The sequence below is a fragment of the Pelodiscus sinensis genome, chromosome 5, assembly GCF_049634645.1.
Source record: "Pelodiscus sinensis isolate JC-2024 chromosome 5, ASM4963464v1, whole genome shotgun sequence".
Lineage (NCBI taxonomy): Eukaryota > Metazoa > Chordata > Testudines > Trionychidae > Pelodiscus > Pelodiscus sinensis.
The window spans coordinates 113,622,263-113,642,541 of record NC_134715.1 but is presented as its reverse complement, the minus strand read 5'-3'; the positions used below and the strand labels follow the sequence as shown (position 1 = coordinate 113,642,541).

Here is a 20,279-nt window from a genome sequence, read left to right as displayed (position 1 = left end):
CTCTGAACACATGAGCTGTGCCACTGAGATTGATTAATTTCCATTAATGGGACAGAGAGAAAGTTAAGCAGAAATTAAGTGTCTCCCTGGACTGGGGTAAGAGTGCTCAATACTCTGAAGGATCCAGCCATTAGTGATGAAATAGCTTAAAACTGCTGATGAATGTGCATCACATACCATTCTCACGGAGTTTTGGACCTAGCTGTGCTTTGTAACAAAATACACATTTCCAGACAATGGTTAACAGTTCATCAACACTGCGGCCACATTCTCAACATTTTTCAAATGTAAGTAACTAACCTGTCTATTTTTGTTGTTTTTACAATGTACATTATTTATGTGTTATTAGATGTGCTTGGTTGATGCAGAAATTACTCTCGTTGCAGGCTCCAATTGTAAATGAGATGTTGTTTCTCAGAGGGCATTCATAAAACACACAAAATGGACTGCCATGGGTTATGATTTTTATCTCAGACAGTATGAAAGACCTGATAACTCATGAGTGGCATAGCCGAAATAAGTTATGGGCCCTTTACTCCCATACTGGTGAAAAAAACAATATCTTAAAAATCAACCCAAGATAATTCCAAGCAGAGAGAGGAATAAAATGCCTTGCAGGTATAAGTTTTATCTTTCAGATTTTCTTCTATGGCTGTCCGTAAATCACCCCACACAAGCCCTAATGTTATTAATGACTTTGTATCAGTTGTTTTAGGTTAACAAGAGCTTGAAATGTAGCTTGTGTTCGTTTACTGAATTTGGTAAGTGCCCACATGTGCTTAACACTCCCACATATTTATATTTCTCAATACTGTGTAGTGGTTACACTCTACTCATTCATAGCCTTTTCAGATCTATAGAGCTTTTCATGTTTTCTTGAGGGGCCTCTTGCAAATGCTTATGTATCACAGATAAATCTCAGGAGATACATTCCAGAACAGCAACTGATTTTCAAGTGAATTGTGAATGGGGAATGTTAATTATATAAGGTGGGAATGTTAAGAAGTGCTCCTCAGAAACCTGCTGAATGTAATCATATAACATCAGGACTAAAATCAAAGTTCATTTCAAAAACTCCTTGTAGGGCTAATGGGAACTGTGCATGGCAGTTTAGTTAATCATCCTGAATGTGACATTACTGGCTATGCTAGTTAATATTTATTATGTAGTACAGGTTGGACCTCCCTGGTCTAGCACCTTTAGGATCTGAGTGGTCCTGAACTGCGGAGTTTGCCAGACAAGAGGAGGTCAAGGCTCCCTACCCATTTGGAGCCTTTGCTCCTGGCTAGGGCTGTGCTCCATACCAGCTGCCCTGCTACCTCTAGCTCCCCATCATGCCAAGCCTGGCTGGGGCACTAGCCTACACTGCGCAGCGCCCCCACAACACACCAGCCCCGATTAAGGCTGTGCTTCTCACTGCATCAGCCCTGGCCTGGGCTGCACTCCCCACTGTGCCAGCTCCAGTAGGGCCTGCGTTCCTCCTGGCCACTGGCCCCACTACCTCCAGCCCCAGTAGGGGCTGTGCTCCTCGCTGCCTCGCCAGGGCTGTGCTCTCCACCGTGCTTGCCCCACATGGGACTGTGCTTCTGCACCTCGACAGCCTGGGCTCTCTTGTCCAGCAATATCAATGGTCTTGCTGGACCACAGATATTGCTGGACCAGAGAGTTCCAGATTTTAGAGATGCAACCTGTATCTACAGTGTGCTAGACATTTGCAATGCACAATGAATCTTTCAGTGCTCAGGATGATAAAATAAGATGGCAACCAGCTGGAGAGGTAGCACATGAAGTGTGCTATAGAGAGAGACTGAACATCTAATCTGGCACACCCAGTCAACCTAGCAAGACATGCAAGCACATTTTTAACTTCCAGCACTTTAAGCACAACTTTAAGTGTTCTGAGGTCTTATGAGATATTTACAGTGCAGTACAACACATGCAGCTGGCTCATATCAGCTGCCATGGGCTGCAGGACTGTAAAACTACAGTGCAGCCATTCAGGCTCAGGCTGGAGCCATCAGAACGTAAGCCTGAGCTCTGAGACCGAGGCTCTGAGACTCCACTCACTGGGTCCCAGAGCTTTGCCTCCAGACGAAAAATGTCTACATAGCTCCTTTATAGCTTCACAGCCCAAGCCCTGCAAGCCCTAGTTATCTGTCCTGGGCCTGCCACTGTGTTTTATTACAGTGTCGAGATACCTATAGGGCACTTCTACACTGAAGGGGAAGGTCGACTTAAGATACGCAGTTCCAGCTACATTAATTAGGTAGCTGGAGTCAATGAAACTTAAATCCCCATCCACAGAGCAGGAGGTCTACAGGAGCAAATGCTCCCATCTGCTTCCTTTACTTATCATGAGGCATTCAATTTAGTGCATCTTCACGAGACCCATTAAATTGAACCCTGGAACATCTACTATGGCAGCATTGATCTTCCGTGAAGTGTAATGTAGCCTTAAGACTCTAAATATGGATTAAGAGAACTAACTTCATTTTACCCAGGTACCAGTGTTGGACTAAAATGTGCGTATTTCTAGTGTATTGGGAATATAATTTATGTACAGGGTGTCCCCACTATAAGTCGCCCCAGTATAAATCCATTCCGCCCTAAAGTCATTGATGCTTGTAGGAACTGATGCATTATAAGTCGCACACAATCCCTTCCCCCCCATTTTGCGCAAATGGAAGAAAAAATTTCCTGCTTTAAGTTGTTTCACTATAGGTACATCTAGACTGGTGTGTTTTTCCAGGATACCGGAAAAACTCCGCTGCGCCCAGAGAACGTGTTTGCTCTTCCACTTTTTTTTGCAGAAGAGCAAACGTGCTCTTTTGGGGAGCCCTGTATGCCTCGTTCTATGGGGCCAAATGGCAGAAAAGCCTCTTCTGCAAAAGTGATTGAAAAAAGCTATGGAAATTGTGCATAGCTTTTTCCGACAAAGAACTGTTATCTAGACCTAGCCTGTAAGTCCAAGTTTTTTGGAACGTATCTTGGACTTATAGAGAGGATCGCCTGTATCTAAAACCAGAATAATCTTAAATCATCCTCTTATGTGGGGTAAAGTATCAGCTGGATTCCTTAAACATGCAAGAATTAAATTGGATAGTCTTTATGCTTAGACAACAGTTTGATTCACAATGGCAGTGTGGGAGGCACACCACTAATTCTTGTCACAGTAGAGGAATCTTCTATAACCAAGTTTTATACTTCTGAAAAAATATGGACATTCTGCATGACTTGAAGAAATAATGAAAATTAGATTGCACAATGGAAATGAGCAAATTTCTCTCTATATATATTTATCTGAAAAGAAAGAATGAAAGGAAGACCTTACATCTCCACAATTGGAAATAATTTCCCAGAATGAGCAGGTAGACATTAAGCTTTTAAATTTGGGGGTTTTGCACATTATTATAATTCAAGAAGCTGCTTTACAGACCCCACCTTCTCTCCCTCCCCTCTGTTAAGCATGTATGTATTTTTAGCCTCAGGGCATCACAAAGTACAACTGTGTTTTTCAAGCAGGATACTGCATGCAGAAGAAATGACTGTATATATTCTTAATGAAGGGACAGAGCAAACAGTATCCACTCTCTGGTCTTAAGTTTGCTGGCAGCAAAGACAGCACTAGACTCTGTGGCAGTCTAGTCAAGATCCACATTTTGTCAAGATCCACATTTCTTGGCCAAGGTATAGTCCAGTTCCAGACTCCAGAGAAAAATAATGAAAAAATAACAATAATAAGTATAAAAAAGGATTTTGGCATCCATTCAACAGCATCTGTGGTCCGGATTTGTCCTGCAGACCACCTATTGACTACCGCTGCTCTAAGGGGAATTAAAGCAATAGCAGTAATTAGTTTAGCATATATGACTAAAGAGAAGACAGGAAGGAAAAAAAAGCAGTTTCCATGGCTAAATATTTAGCATATGGGTATTGAACAAGACATCAATGTCTTTCTGCTGGGGAACCAATTATTTTCACTCTCCCAGCTGGGGGCCATATTTTCACTTCATCTTCACAGAATACAAGTAACTCACTGAAATATCTTTCAGCAGGATACTGGTCTTCTCCTGGCCAGGCTGCCTGGAGAATTGAATGTATTTGTTGTATGTTTTATAATCATTTGAATAATGCAATGTATCAAAAATGCATTTCTCTTATAGGTGCCCTTTTCCCCACCTGCCCCTGCTACCTGTGTGGTCACTTGTGCATAGAAAAAGCCAGCCCTATATATTTTATTTCCTCACATATTTGGATTCTTGGACCCGCTTGCTCCTGAAAGATACAGAAAAGAACCAGTAAGGTAGCTGAAACTAGGAAGAAACCTGACTGCAGTAAGAACCTACTGCTGGGGAAGCACCGGGTACTTATAGGACAGTTTGGTGCTGAAGCCTGTACCATGTAATACACAGCCGATTGTGTGATTTATTAGGACACCAAAGGCGTGCCTTGGAAACATAATTATTAATTTCCACTTGAATTAAGCTACATCTCACTCATGTAGGCTACAAAGCTTAATTACAAAAGCTCTTTCTAGTAAGATATTTCCCTTATCTTTGATATTTAGTCCAAATGGACTGGAAAAAAAAGCCCTTGTAGAGCAGAAAGGAAATGTTTTTTAAAGTAATTTTTGGTCTCATCAGGCTGAATCTTATTAATAAAGAAAGGGCTTCACTGGATAATAGATCTTTTATATTTAACATCATTCAATGCTGCTGTCTCTGATTGCAGCAGAATGGTAAATAGCAAACCTTTCACAGGTTGGAAGGCCAGATGGTGGTGATCATCTAGTCTGACCTCCCATCTAACACTGGTGACAGAACTTCAAATTAATTCCTAAAGCATGACTTTTAGATCAGGGTTCAGGATTGTGTAGCTCTGCAGTGCCCACTTTTTAGAAAGGTAGGTTTTTAGAAAACCTACAAACCTGGCAAGATAACTCACTATTCTTCTGATTGTCTCCATGTTCAGGTATTGCTTAGAGCTGGTCACAAACAAGTTTTGTCAATTTTTTCAACCAAAAAATGCTTTTTCTTGAAAACAGACATGTTTTGTATAAACATATCAGCTCTGATGGAAGTTTTGTTGGGTAGAGAGAGAGAAAAAGGGAACATACCCCTGTTGGAGGTGTTTCAGTTTGTATAAATAATTAAATATTCATTGAGCCATTCACCTGGGATACAGGAAACCCAGGTTTAAATCCATGCTCTCAATTTTGCACAGCCAAGATTGGAACCTGGATGTCTCATCTCATAGTGAGTGCCTCAATCATTGGGCTAATTGCTATTCTGGGGTGGGTCTTCCTATCTTAGGTATATATTCCACTACAGCTAAGGGATGTATTGCTTCTCGCTTTAAACACCATTTCTTATTTGGGGCCATATTTTATTGCAAAAAAAAAAAAAAAATCAAGAAAATAGGAAAATGAGAAACGAATCATCTTACTTCAGTTTTAATTAAATTTTGTCATGGTAAAAGGTTTCCAACCATCTTTAGTTAGTTAAGTGTCTTGTTTTGAAATTGCAGATCTTTGTGTACTTTATATCCACATTCAGCAAAGAGGTGTGCAGCAACAAGAAAAGAAAATGTAAGTGATTGATTAAATTATTACATTATTTTAAGGGAAAAAATGATACAAAGGTCTGAAAACATCCACCTCAAGTAAGTCGTGTTTCTTAACATAGAACTGTATGCTGCACTATTAAAAATAATAAAAATGTTCATTAATGGGACTGGAATCAAGTCCATAGATCATAAAGTGAGCTCCTCTGGAATAGGACTGAGGATGATCTTATGGTTAATGCACTGAACTGAAAGTCAAGAGATTGTCTGAGTTCCTGGCTCTGCCAGAATTTTCCCATGTAACAGTGGAAAAGTCACTTAATATCTCTGGGCCTTATTTTCTAATCTTTAGAAAATAATTCTCCAATTTACAGGGGTTTTCTGAGAATTACTTAATTAATGCTTGCAAGGCACTCAGATACTACTCAAATGAAGGCAGTGAAAATGCAAAACAGGTACAGACAAGTGCTAGCACACACTGACAGAGCAACATGAGTTGCATGACAGAGCAAAGAGTACCCTAGAATTGTTTCACATTGCACCCTAATCTGACCAAACCTCTTAGTGAAAAACTAAGCTACCCCGCATTATTTGGTTTTATAATTAAAAGTTATTTGTAAGGTGATTTTTATTAACTTCTTCAGTGATTCAGCTTTTACATTCAGAAAGGACCAATAGAACATCTCATCGGACCATCTATATATTACTAGCCACTTAATTTCACCTGGTTACCCCAACATTCATATTAATAACTAATAATCTGGTAGCCTTAGAATAAACTTTATAAGGCATGAAAAATTCAATCCAAGGCTGATTTCTAATCTCAGATACCCAAATATGCACATCTCTTGTTGAAATCAGATACTGTGTTGGTGTGCACATACTGGTAGGAAAAGGAACAGGGAACAGCATATCTTCACCTCTAAATCAAATGAGTAGTCTTATAAAACCCTCCGTTAGTCATTAAGGATAAAAATAGCCAACCTCATTTAGAGATCTACTGCTGTGCTCCAGCACTGTCCCCATGTTTGGAAACTGCCCAAGAATTCTGTCAAAAATTTACCTCTCAACTTTAATTTGCAGTTCTATAGTTTTTCTCTCTCCTTTTGTTTTCAGATTGACATGTTCTCATGTCTACAATGCAAGTAGAACTCAGCCCACTCTTAGCAATTGTTTCTTCCCTCAGACCAACAACAGTGTTAAGTGATTCCTGACAGGCATCAGATACTGCAAATTATTCACCAAGCACAGCTCAGGTCAAAAGACTTCTATCAGGTGAACCCGTTTTGTTCCTATGATGACTAACAATATAGCAAATGTTTCAAACTCAACCTGTGGAGGAAGCCCAATTCCAGGTTAATCATGTTCTTGCTACATAAGGGTATGTCTACACTGCCACCCTAGTTTGAACTAGGGTGGCTAATGTAGGCATTCGAACTTGCAAATGAAGCCCGGGATTTAAATATTCCGGGCTTCATTTGCATGTTCCCGGGTGCCGCCATTTTAAAATGCCCCGTAGTTCAAACTACCTGCCCGCGGCTACCCGTAGAATGGACTAGGTAGTTCGAATTAAAGCTCCTAATTCGAACCTTGCAAGGAGGTTTAACGGTAGTTTGAATTAGGAGCTTTAATTCGAACTACCTAGTCCATGCCGTGTGTAGTCACAGGCAGGTAGTTCGAACTACTGGGCATTTAAAAATGGCGGCGCCCGGGAACATGCAAATGAAGCCCAGGATATTTAAATCCCGGGCTTCATTTGCAAGTTCGAATGCCTACATTAGCCACCCTAGTTCAAACTAGAGTGGCAGTGTAGACATACCCTAAGTTACTTATATGACCACTATTAACATAGTATTTGAATACCTCACAAATATTAATGCACAACATTAATGAGGTATTATTCCCATTTTACACATGGAGTATCATGTTACAGCTTGACTTGCACAAGCTCAGTCAGAAGGAGCACAGACTTGAACCCAGACCTCCTAAATCCCAGGCAATCAATTTAACCTCTGGAAAATACTTTTAGGATTACATACCTTTCAATCCATAGCAGTTCTGCTGCTGATAGAAACAGGAAGTCTATGTAAAGAATGTAACATGAGTGTAATATGTCCTTATGTAGTAGTTAAAGGCTATATCCTTATCTGGTGTAAAGAGATGAAGCTCCATTGACTTCAATGAAGCTACACTCTGAAACGTACAGATATGTATGTTTAGCATGTTATTACTGAATGCAGCTATGCATGTGAATATATACTCACTTTTGAGACCACGATTATTTCTGTCTGTTTCTTTTTACTCCTCGACCTCCTTTATTGATTGTTCTCTCTCTAGAGTCTAGACCCCTTAAAAGCTTAGGAGAGGTCCTTTTGCACACATCAGAGCAGGAACTATTTTTATGGGCAGGCAAAATTTAGCCTCCAACTCTTTATTATATGGAAAATTCTACTCAATCCTCTGTCACTGAGAAAGGACTCAGGTGCAGCAGAATATATACTGTTCCACTGCATGCCGCTTGGATGGGCTAGAGAGGGAGACCTGAAGAACCCACAGAGGAGTCTATGTCTCCTGTGCATTATTACCCTGATCTATGAGGCTCCATACATGTCCCCAACATAGCAAAGTAAGGGATATGTGATAAGTAGGCCAGGGCAGAATGGTTTTCAGACTAGCAAATCTCCCACTACATGGTCCATTGTCTTTGGCCCCGTGAAGTAAGAGCTGTGGAAGTTAATGGGAAACTAGTATAGCCTCAGGTCTAAAACAGTGCCCACAGATCAGCTATACTGCCATTGCAGGATCTGTGTGTGGAGAATTACTTACATCAAACTTCCATGCACCAAATCCAGCTGTTCCAGCTTCACACAGAGTCAATTAAACAAATTTCAGGATGTCTGCAAAGTAATTTGTTTCTGCATTCCCAGATCTTGAATTTGGAGGGTTTAGGGACCATCCGCCCTTGGAAGAAATTCAGGGAACAACCAAAGAAATATTCTTGTTGAACAGTAAAGGGACAACTAAAACAGGCCATCATAAAAGGTAAATATTCTGAATCCTCTAGAATCTCACGTTCTTATTCACATATGTATGCAAATGTGTGGCACAGGATTTTATTTTCTCTATACTTCACTTTAAAACATCTAAGAATCTGCTGTTTGCAGAAAGTAACTAATGGTTTATAAGGTGGAGATCACGCAGCACATAACAGGAGGAACACACCATACTTTCTCATGGACTTCAGTTTTTGTTCTATCTTGTGCAGTTTTATTTAATCCAAAATAAAATGTTGAGGAGCCCTGGCGTACCTTAAAGACTAACACATTTATTTTGGACATTTGCTATTGTGGGCTGGAAACCACTTCGTCAGATACAAGCCTATGCCCAAACAAATGTATCCCATAGAACTCCTTGTCGTTTTTGCTCAAACAGACTAACACAGCTACATCTCTGAAATGTAAATTAAAATGTGCATCAAAAGCTTAATAATTAATCACTATAGATTATGATTTATCCACAAAAACTCATGCCCACTATCTAATTCCAAAGCCTGTTACAGGACAGCAGCATAGAAGACTTAAAAGTCCAGTAACTGTAACTGATAACTGTTCACTAGCCTTAAGAGTGGTGGCAGAGGCACAGAATAATGTGCTAAAATGGAGTTAACCCTTCCCAGGGTGCTAATAGGAAAATGCACCTCCACCACTAGACCCCTCTCTGGTGGAGCCCTATAATGATCTGTTCTCTCACTAGTTCTAGTCAACACTGAGATGGAGCCCCTAAATGAACAGGTCAGACAATATGGACTCAAGTGATAGAAAAATGTAGATGATACAGCTCTACTTCTCTTTCAGCACATGCGACCATCTCCTGCTTCCAGTGTCTGGATAATATCAGGATGTGGATGAAGAACAGCTGGCTGAAGCTGAACGCAAGCAAGACAGAGGTTAAACTGACAGGCAGAAGAAAACATCTCATAGTGTTTGCAGCCATGGTGCAATTTTCTTTGATTGAAGGCAAACAGGCATAATTGGTCAGTTCAGTTCAGAACTTAAGGGTGCTCCTGGATTCCGCATGCTAAGCTCTCTCATAGTGGACCTCACAAGTAATGTTTATACCACCTCCCGTTGCCTAGGAGATTCCCTCCTGTCCTGGCAAACAATCAACTTACCTCAGTTATTCATGTTATCGCATCCTGACTACAGGAATGCAATATACGTAGACATGAAGCCATCAGCCCAGGAAACTACAACTGATATTGAATATTTCAGTGTTTCTTCACAACAACACAGACTATCAGGAGCCCACCAAACCTGTCCTCACCTCCCTCTACTAGCTAGACTATTCGATCAGGTCAGTCCTCAACTTGAAGGCACACAAGGAACTGTCACCAGGACATCTAAAAGACTGACTAGTGCTGTGGGATGGACACTGTTAATAACTCCATCCCATTAGCACAATGACTCTGACCACAGTAATGGACAGAGTTTGTGTTGGCAGGAGATGGGACTGTGGAATGAACTGTGACAGGAAAAGGATCTTTATAAACTTCAGGCACATTTGTTTGCACTTCCATTTTCTAACACAAACAGATAGCTCTGTGTACGTATGCACGTGATAAGCCTCACAAAAGAAACCACAGCATCTCACACACTTCTTCCCATGGAGAGAGGCTGAGAGGAAAAAAAACAAACCCCATGTGGCAGATGTTAGTTACACGGCTTAATCCCAGAATCATAGAACTATGGATCTAAAGGGGACTGCAAGGGTCATCTAGCCGAACCTCCTGCCCTTAATGCATTACTGGGAGGTGTTCAGACAGCTTCAGTGAAAAGCACGGTATAAGAACCTACAGAGCAAGGACCAGAGAGTTTTAAACTAGCACCAAGTCGCTTGTGTCACAGTTCAGATACAAGCTGCAACGGTATCTCCCCTCACTAATTCAGCAAGAGCAACCTCTCTCAGGCTTCCATTTGCCCAACGGTTGCCTCGCTTGGGTGGAGACCCTGGACTGTTTCCTACCTTCCCTGCCCATCTCCCAGCAAAGGCAGCCTGCCAAAGCAAACATGCTTCAGAAACAGGTAACAGTGTTTTCTAGGCAAGTCTAATTCATTCTCAAGAGCAAAGTATTGCAGAGAAATCATATTAAAACAAATCCAACCCCCTGCATGAAAATTTACTAGCTTACCAGGGTTTAGCCCAGTTCTCACATGGGCTTTGGCAAGCGTAATCTTTCAGCATCCCACCCTAGAGGCTTCCTTATGGGTACAAGTTCACCAGAGCTTGAGCTCAGAACAAGCACATTCATAACATGTTCAATTTCCTCTTTAAAGAAATCAGGTTCTTTAAACTGGCATTTCCAGAAGCATGTAATTTGTGCACAATGGGTCTCCCCTCTTCCCCCGCCCCTCCCCCCAGTGTATTTTCAAAGGGTTGGCTTTGGAGAGAAGAATTTGCATTCCCATCACCCTAAACTATTTCCCAGGGAATCCATTTCATTTAATTGCTCAAAAAAGACTTTGGAAATTCCGAATACTTTCCAGGGATCACATTAATCGTGACTTCCTGCTAAAGTAGTTCCATGCAATCTCCAAATAGTACATAAACATTTACATTTCTAATACAATGAACTTTAAAGGTATGGATGTTGATTCAGTAAGTTTTAATTCCATAAAGGTATCATACTTCCATAAAGTTAGTTCATCTTATCACAAATATTACCAATCTGTCATGTATTGTACTCCTTGCCTCATGTCACTGGAGTTTGATCTTCTTTCCATGTCAGCCTCAAAGATCCATTAGTCTCATGCTGCAGCATTGTTGGAGCTGACCTTGGGCATAGATCTCATGAATTACCCTTACAAACATAATTTTGTAGCATTATATTAAATTAGAGTTGAGTACTGTCTGCCCCTCTTCATTTTGAGCAGCCTCAGAATTACTTTTCTACTCTTCAAGTTGTTCCATATTTTGTTTCTTTGTACTTTATACCTGTTAATATTACAGGCAGTCCCCGGGTTACGTACAAGATAGGGACTGTAGGTTTGTTCTTAAGTTGAATTTGTATGTAAGTCGGAACTGGCGTTCAGATTCAGCTGCTGTTGAAACTGACCAGCAGCGGCTGAATTGGACACCAGAGTCCTGGGGAAGAGCAGTGGGGGTGCTGCTGGGTTGGGCCAGTAGCGCCGCAGCTCGGCGCTGTGGGACCAACCCGGCAGCCCCCCAGCCCCCAGCTGCTCTACCCCAGGCGTCGGCGAAAAAAGCCTGGTCTTCTGGGGGTGGAGGGGCGCACTAGCTGCGCCCCCCCCCCCCAAGCAGACCAGGGAGATGCGGAGCGGCTTTTCTCGCCGCGGAGGACGCGGCCGGCGGGACCGCGGCGCGTCTTGGCGGTTCCGCCGCCCGAGTCCTCCGCGGCGAGAAAAGCTGCTCCGCACCTCCCTGGTCTGCTGTGGGGGGGGGGGCCGCTAGCTCCGCATCTCCCTGGTCTGCTGGGGGGAAGCGCCCCCTTTGCCGCCGGAGGCGGTGACAGTGGGGGAGGCACCCCGCACTAGCGGGCCCCCCCCGGTTTGTAACTAGGGGTCTGACTTAAGTTAGACTGACGTAACCCGGGGACTGCCTGTATCTCCACCACTGGATACATCAAAGACTATTTTCTTCTGTTTACAAATGCCTTTCCCACATATCTCTCCAACATCTTTGTCTTCTCATATTTTAATTCACTCCAGTCCCAGACTACAGTTAGCCACTGATTAAGAGTCCAGGATGCTTTACTGGCTTTGCTATCAAGTGTTTTTTAGATAAACACTGTTAAAAATATCTTTGCCTCTACCTTCAAAACCATGTAATACACCACAATCTGCTGTGTGGAGCCTGGACTGTAAAATAATCTGAAAGGCTGAGTCATAAAACAAAAAAACATTCAGAATTATGAAGAGTCTCTCCGTGTAATTACAAGATCATTAAAAACTCTTGGTGTAATCTACGTTCTCGCCTCTCCCCAAAAAATGGCCTTTTTCTCATTTATGTAAATAAGTTTCCTGAAAAAAGCACTCATCTGAGACTACAGCCCATTCCAGAAAAGTAAATAGAAATCACACAATAATTTCACAGCTCGTCCCACGTGGCATACTAATTTACTAACAGTTCTCGATAATTTATTGCAAGTTAAACAGCCTGGTGGCAGAGGGAAAAAAGGTTATTTCCTCTTCTCTCTGACAACGATGTCTCACATTCAAATCTACCTCGCTTCATCAGCTTGCTCCCAGGCATTTCTCTGAATTAATAAGCAGACAAGAAGGAGAAGTGTATGGAGAATTAAGCCTATAACTTGATTATAGCTTCTGAGAACAAAGAGCCCCATGGGGCACATGAAGGCATACCATACCGTTTACTTTTAAGGGAGAGAATAATCGCTTGGGCAGGCAGCCACTAATGGCAAGATGCCTCCAGACCCATTTTCATTATTTGTGTAATATCCTTTGCTTATTGTTTTTTGTTTGATTACAATAATCATGTTGTACATTTAAAAAGAATCTAATAGATAAGAACATAAGAACGGCCATACTGGGTCAGACCAAAGGTCCATCCAGCCCAGTACCCTGTCTGTCAACAGTGGCCAATGCCAGGTGTCCCAGAGGGAGTGAATAGAACAGGTAATGATCAAGCGATCTTTCTCCTGCCATCCATCTCCACCCTCTGACAAACAGAGGCCAGGGACACCATTCCTTACCCAACCTCCTCAGGCAACGAGTTCCACAGATTGACTATGCGCAGTGTGAAGAACTTCCTTTTATTTGGTTTAAACCTGCTGCCCATTAGTTTCATTTGGTGGCCCCTAGTTCTTATATTATGGGAACAAGTAAATAGCTTTTCCTTATTCACTTTCTCCACACCACTCATAATTTTATAGACCTCTATCATATCCCCCCTTAGTCTCTTCTTTTCTAAGCTGAAAAGTCCCAGTCTCTTTAATCTCTCCTATGGGACCCGTTCCAAACCCCTAATCATTGTAGTTGCCCTTCTCTGAACCTTTTCTAATGCCAGTATATGTTTTTTGAGATGAGGAGATCATATCTGTATGCAGTATTCCAGATGTGGGTGTACCATGGATTTATATAAGGGCAATAAGATACTCTGGGTATGTCTACACTGCCACCCTAGTCCAAACTAGGGTGGCTAATGTACACATTTGAAGTTGCAAATGAAGCCCGGGATTTAAATATCCCGGGCTTCATTTGCATCTTGCCAGGCGCCACCATTTTTAAATCCCCGTTAGTGCGGACTCCGTGCCCGCAGCTACACGCGGCACGGAGTAGGTAGTTTGAATTAGGCTCTCTAATTCGAACTACCGTTACTCCTTGTGGAACGAGGTGTACCGGTAGTTCAAATTAGAGAGCCTAATTCGAACTACCTACTCCGTGCCGTGTGTAGCCGCGGGCACGGAGTCCGCACTAACGGGGATTTAAAAAATGGCGGCGCCCGGCAAGATGCAAATGAAGCCTGGGATATTTAAATCCCGGGCTTCTTTTGCAACTTCAGGTGCCTACATTAGCCACCCTAGTTCGAACTAGGGTGGCAGAGTAGACATACCCTCTCTGTCATATTCTCTATTCCTTTTTTAATGATTCCTAACATCCTCTTTGCTTTTTTGACTGCCGCTACACACTGCATGGACATCTTCAGAAAACTATTCATGAGGACTCCAAGATCTCTTTCCTGATTAGTTGTAGCTAAATTAGCTCCCATCATATTATATACAGAGCTCGACAGATATGCTTATCTACTCGCCTGTGGCGAGTAGATTTCAGCCGGTTGCCCCATTCACTGGCGGTCTACGCATGCGCAGTGCGGGTCTTGCGCAGGCGTGGTGCGGGGCTGGCGGGTGGTTTTCGCCATGATCATCGAGCCTTGATTATACGTATACTTGGGGTTATTTTTTCCAGTGTGCATTACTTTACATTTATCCACATTAAATTTCATTTGCCATTTTGCTGCCCAGTCTCTTAGTTTGGTGAGATCTTTTTGAAGTTCTTCATAGTCTGCTTTGGTCTTAACTACCTTGAGCAGTTTAGTATCGTCTGCAAACTTTGCCACCTCACTGTTTACCCCTTTCTCCAGATCATTTATGAATCAAAGTGCTTTAGAAGCTACCAGTTAAATTCTTCTCTTAGTTGTATTGGGTAAAAGCAAAGTATTGAATGGGGTTGTACAGCTGTAACCTAGAACAGGAGGATACAGCACCATTTTAGCAATAGTAGATGGTTAAAAACCTTATGTGCTACATTTTCAAACTGGTTCAGCATCCGCCATCAGGACAATATTTTAAAAAGATTTCAGCACATTTCAAACCCTATTTATTTAGCTGTCACTTAAATTACCTCTGTTTGGGGCAGGAACTCTCTCTCTTTGCTACATGTCTTCAGTGCCTAGCACGGTAAGACCCTGACTTCTAGCTGCTAGTGGTAAAACATGAAAATAAATAATAACATTTCTAAGTGTCACAGTGTGAGCTGCTGGGTGCAGAGCAATTTTGAAACTCAGCTGTTATTTAGGTACTTACATGAGAACTGCACTGTTCTAAAAATTCACCACTGGTGTAAATTTACACCTGTAAATTGTGTCTCTCTCAACAATTCAGGTGAAAGAATTATACATAATGGGCAAAATTCTGCTGTCAATTACACCAGTGTAAACTTGGTAAAACATTTTTAATTTAATCCAGTTATGCTACTGCTAGAAAGACAATCAGATTTTCAAATTATAGCTCCCATTCACATCAGTTTTTATATTAATGAGTACCTCTGGAAGCCAGGCCAAATTTCTATCTGAAATCAAACCTGAGTTTGCTCAAATCTGTTATTTTTAACTTCATATTGCCTGCATTAGAGTTTCTTGAACCTCTGAATGTGAGGTAGCAAACAATTCTGGATTTCAATCATTGGAATTCAATAAATACTAATGTAAGGTTGTCACGGTGGTTCCCCACTCCGGCATGACAAATGCAGAAGTTGGGGGCCTGCAAGAGCACTCCAAAACCTTGCCTCTACAGCAGCGGTTCCCAACATTTTGGGGACCCATTTTGACAATTCAGGAAGACTTGGTGACCTCAGGTAATTCAAAAACGGGGGGAGGAGGGAGGGCAGAGCCACCTGGGAGACACTTGGTGACCCTTCTGAAATGTAATGGTGACCCATATTTGGGTCCCGACCCATAAATTGGGAAACCCTGTTCTACAGTCTTCAGTACAAAACTTTCCCCCCAAAATCCTAATACCCAGATTTTGGGGAATCCGCTGCCACCACCCAAGTCATTCCAAGAAAAACTAGGGAAGAGATCATTTGGGAAATCTCCTTCCTAAAGTAAAACTCTCGCCCTGCCCCAACCTACGTTTTGCTTGGAGTTGGGAAACACAGAGGGAATCCACATACAACAATGGACTCTGCCTTTGTAACTATGCACTGAGTCCTAAGGACACAACAATCAACCAATCCCAGTTAATTAGAAAAAAAATCCTTTATTATCAAAACAAAACTACAGTTGCAAGCATAGTAAAGTGGCTAGATGGAAAGAGCCACCAATTGACAAAGATACTCAGGGAAACCCCCTGGGCTAAAAGACCTAGTTACAAAAGAAAAAAAAACACAATTAACAGCTCAGATATTATTTCCAAACTAGCCAATTAGCCTGTCATAAGACGGGATTTTCAGGTTTCTCCTCCACGTCGGTCTTCTCTCCTGAGCCTCCGGTCTCTCGCTCCGTGTCTCTCTCTCTCTCTCTCTCTCTCCCCTCCTACTGCTGCTTCCCCCCCTTCCCCCCTCCCGAGGTCTCCTCTGCCTCCTGCCTCTCTCTCTCTCTTCTCCTCCCCCTTCTGCCTCTCACTCGGGGGACCGCGGAGCCCAAATGGTCACCACCCCGCCCCCCTTCGCCTCCCGCCGTGGCACTCGGCTGACTTCTGCGCCACTCAGCCGGGCCACCGCGGGGGAACAAGTGTCCATTGGGGTTCCCCCGTGGCGGCCTGGCTGAGCGGCGCACAAGTCAGCCAAATGCCACAGTGGGAGGCGAAGGGGGGCGGGGCGTTGACGTACATGCCCAGGCCCTGCCCCCTGGCCATGTACGTCACTGCCCTGGCCCTCTTCCCCTCACGCCGTGGCACTCAGCTGACTTCTGCACCGCTCAGCCGGGCCATTGCAGGGGAGCAAGCAGCGCAAGCAGCCGTTTGGGCCCCACACTCCCCATGCAGCACGGGCCACCCAGAAGGAAAAGCCAGCATTTCAGCAACAACGCCCCCCAGAGGGAACAGCCAGCATTTCAGCGTTACAGACTCTCAGACACTGGGCTACTATGTATATATGATCCCCAAAAAGGAAAACAATAAATCCTGATGAACTATCCAAACTTTTCCCTACTTACACATTGTAAGAAGTCCATTCTTGGAGAGAGAAGTTTCTCCCATCTCCCTCAATACGTGGAAGAAACTGCTCTGCCTCTCAAACAAAGAACAGAGAGAGAAAACCACTCTCTTTCAGTTTGAAATTCCTACCTGCATTGTAATTGGCTGACCCCCCGATACCTGGCTAGGTACAGAAGACATTAGTTAACCCCTTAGTTACTGGGTGCTTTTCAGCACTCCTGATTATGACAAAGGTTAGTTGTGATCCAGGTTATTTTAATTGCTACGACCAATGCTATGGAAAGAGGAAGAAAATAAAACTGAAAAATGGAGGTTCATGCCTTAAGAATCTTACATCACCATGCTAACTGACAATTGTGATTACAAGACTTTGAAAAGGTGAACTGATCACCTGGAAAACAAGCTCAGATTAAGAAATGTCCAATTGGCAAGAGCTAGTTGAAACTCGAAAAGAGGAGAAGCTAAGGATGCAAGGATACTGGAGATTGCAGATGGGATTTTGCAATGATTTACCAATGTGCTGTGGTGCTCTGCATCTCTGGAAAAGGCAGGGAATCAAATCGCGGAGGCACATGGTGGACAGAGGCATAGCTTCTTCAGTTTTAAATCTAGTGTGAAAGGTCACAAAGACCATAAATACTGAGTCACACTGAGTCTATGGCCTGTGAACCATCCTGTATGGTGTTTGTGGAATATGTAATTTTGGCACAAGAAGAAACATTTCCAACAGATAGAAATCAATCACATTTCAGTTTGCCTGCATTAGTGGCCTGTTCTGCTTGCTATAATGTTTCACACTCAGAAGTAAAATATACTCCGTAGGTAAATGATTGCTCCTACAGCCTACATTACTTCACTTGTGGATATGAATGAGAATTGTATCCAAAGACATAGATTCTGAGTTCTAAACACTGAGGGCTTTAAATTTCCTAATGCAAAAATCTTTGTTATTGCTGGGCTTTAGTTTTCCACCCTAAACGTTGTTATTGTGGAATATGTAAAACTTCCAGGCTATGTGTAACATTTGATCTGAGATGTGGGATTCCCAGCTAGTGTAGGTTCTGCTTGATATATCACCTATTAATAGCACAGTGTTCAAAGGAACATATGTCATTTCCGCCAGCCCCCTGACTACAAGCCCACCTGGTACCTGGAATATGTACTCAACTGTGCTAGTGCAAGTTCACCTACATGACCTGGGACTCATACTTTCCAGCTCAAATACAGATGTACCCTGTGAAGGAGTCCTCTAATGGAGTTCCCTCCCCTCCATTCTCTTCGCCCTTGACCCAAACCGTGACCCCGGGGGTGGGGTTAACTTTATTCTCGGCGGTGCACAACTCCTGACCAGGAGTGTGAGGGGGTCCTGGGCCCTCCCTCTCTCCAGGTCCCAGCCCAGGGCCCTGAGGTGGGGGTAGTCATCTCCCCCACCTGGCTGGCAAGGCTAACCGCCAAAACTCGCCAGCCCACTGGCAAGACTCCTTCTGCCCGCCCTGGGCCACTTCCTCATCCCCGCTCTCTGGCCCTTCCTCAGGCCTCTCTCCCCTGGCCCACTGACCCCTCACCTGCCTCCACTCCCGTCACTCCCCCCAATCATGCCGGCCCCTCCCATTTTATGGGCTGCCAACCCCCTCCCTGGTTCGCCACCAGCGCACATGCACTGGTGTCCTCCAGCTCTGCCTCCAATGTGCATGCTCCGGCATCCTCCGGACCCGCCCCGACATGCATGAACTGGCATCCACCGGACCCGCCCCCTGCGTCCTTGACCTGGTGCTCTGTGCCCACTCTCCACAGCGCATGCACCAGTGTCCACCATGCCTGTGGTTGCCGTGCGGGCACCTTCACCATCCTGGTGCAGCCCAGCTGCCGCCACCTTTCCCGCCACCACGGGGAGAGCTGGTCAGCCACCGCCGCCTTTCCGGGTCCTGCCTCCAGCAGTGCACGGTTCCTTCACCCCATCAAATACCCTCAGAAACTTACAACCATATGGGTGATATCTGACTCCATGTAATTCAGGCCTGATTCTATCCAAAACTAGCTGTACTGTACAGTGGTGTTACGTCTCACTAAATGATGTTGCCTTTTACTGAGGTTTATCTGAAATGCAATACACAGCACATAGCATTTTGCTACCTGTGAATTCACATACTATATAGTTAACCATGGGCACAACATACTTGACAGTACTACCTTTCAGGGTGGAAAATTACACCTCATCAAAAAGAAGAATTTTGCATTAGGAAATTCAATGGTTTATTCCAGCGTGATTGAGGACAGAATAACTTTGCATGTCTGCAAGGCACCAGAAAGGTTCACGGGATATCATGCTACAATAAGTATTTCCACTTAACATTGTCATTAATATACAGGATTTATCATGTTCATGCTGGGAATTCATTTAATTATTTTTCTTAACCCAAGGGTACATCTTTTAGGTTGTCTATATTATTCATGTCTAAGTAAAATTGGAAGTTGACAAGCACTATCATGGAAGGCAAAGGAGAACAAATGGCATAAGTTACAGGCTATTGTAACAAGTAGCACTCATATAAACATGTCCATCAAATGTTTTGGCTAAAAAATATTCTTGCCTGCCATGTGGTAGTGTTGGATCTTGGACAGCTTAGGAAGGGACATTTGATGCTTTAGAGTTCCTATTTTTCTCACATTGTCACAAGATCATATATTGAAAGTGTGTCACATTGACTTATCACATAATAAAAACCTGTTTGCTTAGAGCTCTCTTTCTATGCTGGTGTTTAGCTACATACCCCTGTCTTGATCACTTTCAGTGAGATGTTATTTTATTTTTTCCATTATACATTACTATATTGTTTTCTTGGGTTAACACATAAGAAATTACCTTTATTAACGCTTAAGTTATTTAGCTAAACATGAAGAGAAGGAAAAAAAAAACCCTTTCTTTCACAGCATTTAATTTAATTTGCCAATAGAGAACATATTTGCAGAATGGTAATGGCAACAAAAATTATATTGTGAATACTGTAACACAATGTAAGCTGACAAGGTATAGCAGTAAGTATCTCCCAAAGCTCACGGCATAACACAAGTAAACAAGAGTTGCAAGAGATGTACAGTTTGATTCTAACAGAACATTTAGAATTAAATTAAATATCCTCCAAAAATCTCACTCAGCATAAGATCTAAAAGATTTGTTGACTATGAATATATCATTTACATCTCTTACCCTAATGCTAGATTGCAACGATGGGACGGGGAGGCAGTATAGCTAAAGGTGAGAGCAGGATGAAGACTCTTCAGATGCATTCCACGCTCTCTCAGTAAT

At 42.9% G+C, this 20,279-nt stretch overlaps 1 protein-coding gene and 1 long non-coding RNA gene across 11 annotated transcripts in view; one reads left to right on the top strand and one right to left on the bottom strand.

Annotated features, from left to right (window-relative positions):
- SORCS2 (sortilin related VPS10 domain containing receptor 2) overlaps positions 1-20,279 on the bottom strand; it is a 929,896-nt gene that overhangs the window by 168,346 nt on the left and 741,271 nt on the right. The window lies entirely within an intron of this gene.
- Positions 5,467-9,544, top strand: LOC142829682 (uncharacterized). Its single transcript, XR_012904393.1, has 3 exons — positions 5,467-5,587; positions 8,490-8,604; positions 9,417-9,544. It is a non-coding gene; the product is annotated as an uncharacterized LOC142829682 (long non-coding RNA).